The 7500-nt window shown below is 29.4% G+C and overlaps 1 pseudogene; it reads left to right on the plus strand.

Moving 5' to 3' along the window:
• The window catches only part of LOC109060636, a 201925-nt pseudogene that overhangs the window by 66285 nt on the left and 128140 nt on the right, over positions 1-7500 (plus strand).

Consider the following 7500-nt stretch of genomic DNA (forward strand, 5'->3'; position numbering starts at 1 on the left):
GTCATATAAATCATGCACCAATGCATATATTCTTAATAATGCTGATACTTATTTTCTTTTGTAAAATATTACTTCTTATTTTTGCTTTTCTTTTGTTCTGAAGAGTTTCATAAATCTCACCAAACCTGTCAAGAAATGTCACCAAAATCAGGAGTTAAGAAATTAAATGCATTAAAAAATAAACAATATTTAGTTGAATATTAAGGTTTTTTGTTTGTTTGTTTGTTTTTTGCATTAATATTATTTTCATGGCATTTAAAAATATTTCCCTCTAATTCTAATTTGTAGTATTGCAAAAAAAAAAAAAAAAAATGCAAGTATTCTTAACAATGCTAAGGCGTCTTTCCCTTTTAGGATCACTGATAATTGAGTTTTTTTTTTTTTTTGTATGGTTTGTGTTATTTTCATAATAATAAAGCATATTTCCCTCTGATTGTTATTCATCAAAATGCGAAAAAAAAAAAAAAAAAAAAAAAAAAACCTCAAAATTGTTGCAATTTAAAAAGCAATTTAAGCATGCAATGGCATGTTCCTTAATTTATGCTATTTTTTTACAGAAACAAAACACAGTGAAATTATATAGCTATAATATTACAAAATAATAAAAAAAAAAAAATCAAGGAAGTCATAATATTCTGCACCAGTGCAAAAATTCTTAATGTTAATGCCTCTTTTCCTAATGTAAATATAATTTCTCATATGTGCTTTTCTTTTGCTTGTCGGGGTGAAATACGACCTGAACATGTTTCCAATCATTCAGTCACAAAACAAATGATGATTGTCATGATTTAGGAATTTTGATGAGTGGAAATAAAGGTGCGTGAACAGTTAAAGTGAATGAATTATGGCTGTGACTCGCTGAACACTGGCAGGCCTTTGTTCACTTCTCTGTTCTGAGCCCAGTTCACCATCCAAAGCTGCATCCACATTACTGACCACATCCAGACCCACTGCTGTTTTACTGAGTTCACAGTGTTAAAGAGAAGACGACGAGCTGCCAAACACTGTGAGCTCCAATCTCATGTTGATGAATCGTTCTCTGCTGTTTTCAGTCGATGCATGAACAAAACATAACAAACATTGCTATAATGTAGCACTTACTGTCCGATAATCACAATAACCGTTGTGCATTTTAACTTGTGATATGAAACAATGTTTCAGCTTTCAAAAAATGTCTGTTCAACTCACTTTTCAGCTAGAAGAAAAAAAAAAAACTCTAGAAAGAAGCATTATGATAAATATATGCGCTATATTACACTATATGTCCACACAAAATTAAAAGAAATAAGAAATTATATGTTGCATAAAGAAAATATATTGTAGAGTTTATTTGTTGCATTAAGGATCATTGATTTTTTTTTTTGCATTGTTTTGCATAATTTGCATGAGGATAAAACACATTTCCTACCAATTCTTATTGCCATAATGCAAATGAATAAATAACATAAAATAAATTAATTAATTAATGAATGTGATGCATCAGTGATCTGTTAAATTCTTATTTATTTATTTATTGGCAAAATATTTATTCACCATGCATACAACAATGCAGTATGTGATTTAATCATTTATGCCGATTTAAATGAATCATAATGAAAATAAGAGTAGTAGTAATAAAAAAAAAAAATAGAAATATAATAGAAATAACAATCATTGATAATTTAGGTTTGCATTGCAGTGTTTTGCATACTTTTCATGACAGAACACATTTCCATCAAAGTCTCTTTGCCATAAAATAATAAAAAAAGTAATTTATGTAATGCATCAGTAAACTTTTATATTTTTATTTGTTTATTTACTGGTGAAATATTCATGAAGCATGCATAAAAGAAACATGCCAAGAAATGTCACAAGAAATAAGAAATTATATGTTGCATGAATAAAATGAAATTGTTTTGTATTTTTTTTAAAACATTTCCCTGTAATTCTCATTTACATTAATGCAAAACATCACAATATACTAATATATGTGTCATGAAGAAAATGCACCAATGCAATTGAATCGAATGCGTGCTTGTGAATGGAAATGGGTCTGAATGGTGAAATTTGAGTGTGTTTGTAGAGTCAGGGCTGGAGAGATGGATGAGTGTCCTGCAGAGGTCACTGAGATCTTCTAGAAGCTTCTCATTCCCCTGATGTCTTGAGATGGATGAGCCGCTGGTCTTTCTCTCGTTCGCTCAGATGACCTTTAAGATGCAGGCAGCAGAAGCCGTGTGATGTATGGACTCGAACACCATCTGAGTGCTGTGTAAATAAAGCCGAGTGGGAAAGTGCGGCAGAATCCTCGTCGTGAAGCGCTCAGGTGAATGTGACGGGCGGCGCTTGACCTCTGACCCTGCCGGCTGACGGAGAGGACGCTTCTCTTATTGAGTTTGTTCAGCCATTAGTCGCATCAGCACAGATTCAATTTGTCTCTGTATTGCCGGGGGATTTGATTAAATGCATCTTCCTTTTGCATAAGGTCAGAGGTCATATTGAGGAGACGAGCTGATTGGATGCAAGATTAAAACTTCCATGAAAGTTCTGATGCGTTTAATCAATCAGTGCAGCATTCCATTCTATTCTATTTTATTCTATTCTATTATGAACACTGATTATATAATTCTAATAATACAATATTGCAACTATAACAAATATTAGAACTTCCAATCCATTGTCCTAAAGTTGTTATACTGGTTTAATTATTCAGTGCTATAATATAATATAATATAATATAATATAATATAATATAATATAATATAATATAATATAATATAATATAATATAATATAATATAATATGCGTAATATTAAAATATGCAATAATTACAATATTATAAATATTATTGCAGTTTTAATTTAAATTTTAATATATTGAATATTTAAGTCTATTAAAGTCCAAAAGATATTACTAGTTATTCAGTGCAATATTTTAAATAATATTATTTATAATACATTACAATACCATATCATATATCATATCATAATCATATCTCAGATATGATATATCATCTCTATATCTCTATCATATATCAGATCATGTATTATATCATATAATATCACATAACATCTCATATCATATATCAGATCATGTATTATATCATATAATATCACATAACATCTCATATCATATATCATACCATATCATATATCAGATCATATATCACATCTCATATCACATATTATATATTTTATCATATGTTATATCACATCACATATATCATATCATATCTCTCATATCTAATGTAATATATGCAATTTTAATGTAAATATAGCTTAAGTCTATTAAATTGACTATTTAATTTCATAATTCATGTTTCTGATCTTAATGTGATTCTAACTGTTATCAGTGAATGTTATTGTTCCTTTCATTAAAATAATAATAATAATATCTTATCCTGCCTCTGAAATGATTTTTAATTTCTGTTGATGTAATCAAGGCTGCACATCATGGGAAAGTAATGTTAACTGTTAATATTATAGAAAAGGTTTCATGTTTCAATCAAACTCCACTCAATAGAAAATATGTTAGATGTGTTTGTGAGTGTTTCTGACATGTGTATGTTTATGTCTGTGTAATGGTTTTATGACATTCCTGTATTAACTTTAATAGAATGAACATGCTCAGCTGTACTGAGGTAGAAATAAACACAATAAAAAAATCACAGCAACAACCTGCCAGAAGAAACTAATGTTCAGTAAATTATGATTTTTATGATTAATGACAGTGAGAGCCTGATATCTCTGTGATATGCAGATGCAGCTCATTAATATTTAATTAAACTGAGGTGTGTCTCAGGTGTGTGAGTATCGGCTATCTCTCCTGCTTCGTGTGTGTATTATTTGATTTCATTTGTTTTATATATACATTTTTAATTGTTTCTTTATTATTTTTTTCATTCATTCATTCATTCATTCATTCATTTGACATCTCCTGTATTGAATTTAGGGCTTTTATTCTTTATACATACATAATATATAAAATTTTGTTCATTCATTTGTTCGTTCATTCATTCATTTGTTTGACATCTCCTGTGTTGCTTGTTTGAATTTAGGGCTTTTTTCTTTATACATATATAATATACAACATTTTGTTTGTTTGTTCGTGCATTCATGCATTCATTCATTCATTCATTCATTCATTCATTCATTCATTCGTTCATTTGTTCATTCATTTGTTTGACATCTCCCGTATTGCTTGTTTGAATTTAAGGCTTTTTCTTTATACATATATAATATACAAAATTTTGTTCATTCATTCATTTGTTCATTCATTTGTTCATTCATTCATTCATTTGTTTGACATCTCCTGTATTGCTTGTTTGAATTTAGGGCTTTTTTCTTTATACATATATAATATACAAAATTTTGTTTGTTCGTGCATTCATTCATTCATTCATTCATTTGTTCATTTATTTGTTTGACATCTCCTGTATTGCTCGTTTGAATTTAAGGCTTTTTCTTTATACATATATAATATACAAAATTTTGTTCATTTGTATGTTTGTTCATGCATTCATTCATTCATTTGTTTGACATCTCCTGTATTGCTTGTTTGAATTTAGGGCTTTTTTCTTTATACATATATAATATACAAAATTTTGATCATTCGTTTGTGCATTCATTCATTCATTCATTCGTTCATTCATTAATTCATTCATTCATTCATTCATTTGTTCATTCATTTGTTTGACATTTCCTGTGTTGCTTGTTTGAATTTAGGGCTTTTTTCTTTATACATATATAATATACAACATTTTGTTTGTTTGTGCATTCATTCATTCATTCGTTCGTTCGTTCGTTCATTTGTTCATTCATTTGTTTGACATCTCCTGTATTGCTTGTTTGAATTTAAGGCTTTTTCTTTATACATATATAATATACAAAATTTTGTTCATTCATTCATTTGTTCATTCATTCGTTCATTCATTCATTCATTCATTCATTCATTTGTTTGACATCTCCTGTATTGCTTGTTTGAATTTAGGGCTTTTTTCTTTATACATATATAATATACACAATTTTGTTCATTTATTCATTCATTCATTTGTTCATTCATTTGTTTGACATCTCCTGTATTGCTCGTTTGAATTTAAGGCTTTTTCTTTATACATATATAATATACACAATTTTGTTCATTTATTCATTCATTCATTCATTTGTTCGTTTGTTCATGCATTCATTCATTCATTTGTTTGACATCTCCTGTGTTGCTTGTTTGAATTTAGGGTTTTTTCTTTATACATATATAATATACAAAAATGTTTTCATTCATTCATTCATTCATTCATTTGTTTGTTCGTTCATGCATGCATTCATTCATTCATTTGTTTGACATCTGTGTTGCTTGTTTGAATTTAGGGCTTTTTTTCTTTATACATATATAATATACAAAATTTTGTTTGTTCATTCGTGCATTCATTCATTCACACATTCATTCGTTTACACATTAATTCATTCATTCATTCATTTGTATGACATCTCCTGTATTGCTTTTTTGAAATTAGGGCTTTTTTCCACCAGAACTGGTTCAAGTGCAAGTTACAGGGAAAACAATAATGCCTGCAGTGTTTAGGAGATCGTGTCTCAGTGTTTTGACGTGTGTTTATTCCTCTGTGTTTCTCAGGTGACGGATAAGTCAGTGCAGGCGTTTGCGGAGAACTGTCCGGATCTGCAGTTCGTGGGCTTCATGGGCTGCTCTGTGACGTCTCAGGGCGTCATTCACCTCACCCGGGTAAGAGATGTTCGAGTGAATCACCTGCTAATGAGCCGCTTTGATTCAACTTCACAAAGACAAGTTATTTTTTATTTTGCCTTCACTTTCAAATCTCATTAATGTGTAATGAGGTGAATCGTAAAATGTTGAAGATCCAGCACACCCTGCTGTTTGCACATTAGCATGCTAATGAGAGAAAGTTATCTTCAGCTCACCGGCGCAGCAGAAGAGCTGCTGTAATTGCCTGGATGGAAATTATTATGATATTCTTGCTCTTTGTGTTTTGTTTTTGGCCCAATTTGTCCTCAACGACGTCTTCTGGAGACACAAACTAGGCCATCAGGAACCTAAAATTCAGTCAAATTATATCCAACATGCTTCTGTCATATATAAATGATAAAAAAAAAAAAAAAAAAAAAAAAAATATATAGATATATATATATATATATATATATATATATATATATATATATATATATATATATATATATTTATTTATTTATATACAGTATACAGTATTATATTACAATGTTGAATATTAAACATTATAACTTAAAGTCCAAATGTTGTAATGTTAGTTTAATTATTTAGTCCAGTATTTTAAATCTGTTATAATAAAATCTACTCTAATATAATATACAATATAATATAATATAATAATATAATTTTGTTATGTTGAAATCTGCTGAAAAGCACATCATTAATTTTTTATGTGCTTTTTTCTTTTTATATTTTTCTTTTTATTAATTTTTTTGTTATTGTAAAATTTCTATTTAAACATTCTAATTTATTTTCAGTGCTTTTATTAAGGTTGAAGTAATTTTATTTTGTGCTTTTGTCTGTTGTAAATATTTTTTGTGATTTATATTTAGCTTTTTTCAGTTTTGGTTTTAATTTTAGCTTCAGTTTTAAGTTTTTAAATGTTTTTTAAGCTTGTTTTTGAATTGCAATACTTCTATAGTTTTTCTTAATATTTAAAAAAATATTTTTTATATAGTATAGAATATTTTTATTAATGGTTTTTATTTTTATATTTTCTGTTTTCATTTGAAGTTTAATTAAGTTTTAAATTTTATTTAAGTTTTTCATCTAATATTTATATTTTATTTCTCCTTCTTTCAATTGGTCAAGTTGATTTTTAATCATTTTAGTTTTAGTTAATAATAAAAGTCATCCATGTATTCCATGCATAAAAAGTTTGTGTGCTACAGACTGCATGAGTCATGTATGCACGAATCATTTTAAAGATTCAGTTCAAAGGAATCATTTGTGAGTGTTCTGGAGCTGATTCAGTTGATGCGTGTTGAGCGGTGAATCTGTGAATCAGGCCACTGGTTCCTGAAGCGAATCTCTAAACTTTCTTCAGGACTGTGACGGCTGACTCTGGTTCTGCAGCAGCGGGAGTTGCTAAAGATATCATTACATTATACAATTCAGCTGGTGGCATCAGCAGGCACAATAGTTATTTAAATGAAGTCCCAGCTCCGTCTCTCCTTGGACACACATTTCCATTTCACTCCACTTCAGAGCTGCGAATGTGAAATAAGTGGGTTCTCCACCAGAGGGACGGTTTTTATTCAGATCATCAAAGCTCCGGGCCGTTCTCAGGTGTGGATTATATTTATAAAGCCCTGAAGAGAAATAAATCAATCTGAGCTCAGAGGAGGAGAGCGAAGCGTGCAGAATGTGAGACGATGACTCCTTCGTGACCTGATTGCTTTAGTTTCACCTTCTAACGCTGATGGCTTTGTATGATCAAGTGTTTTGAAACCGTGCTGTGTCTCGTTTAGCTGCTTCTTCACTCAT

Source organism: Cyprinus carpio, chromosome B8, assembly GCF_018340385.1.
Source record: "Cyprinus carpio isolate SPL01 chromosome B8, ASM1834038v1, whole genome shotgun sequence".
In the NCBI taxonomy this organism is placed as follows: domain Eukaryota; kingdom Metazoa; phylum Chordata; class Actinopteri; order Cypriniformes; family Cyprinidae; genus Cyprinus; species Cyprinus carpio.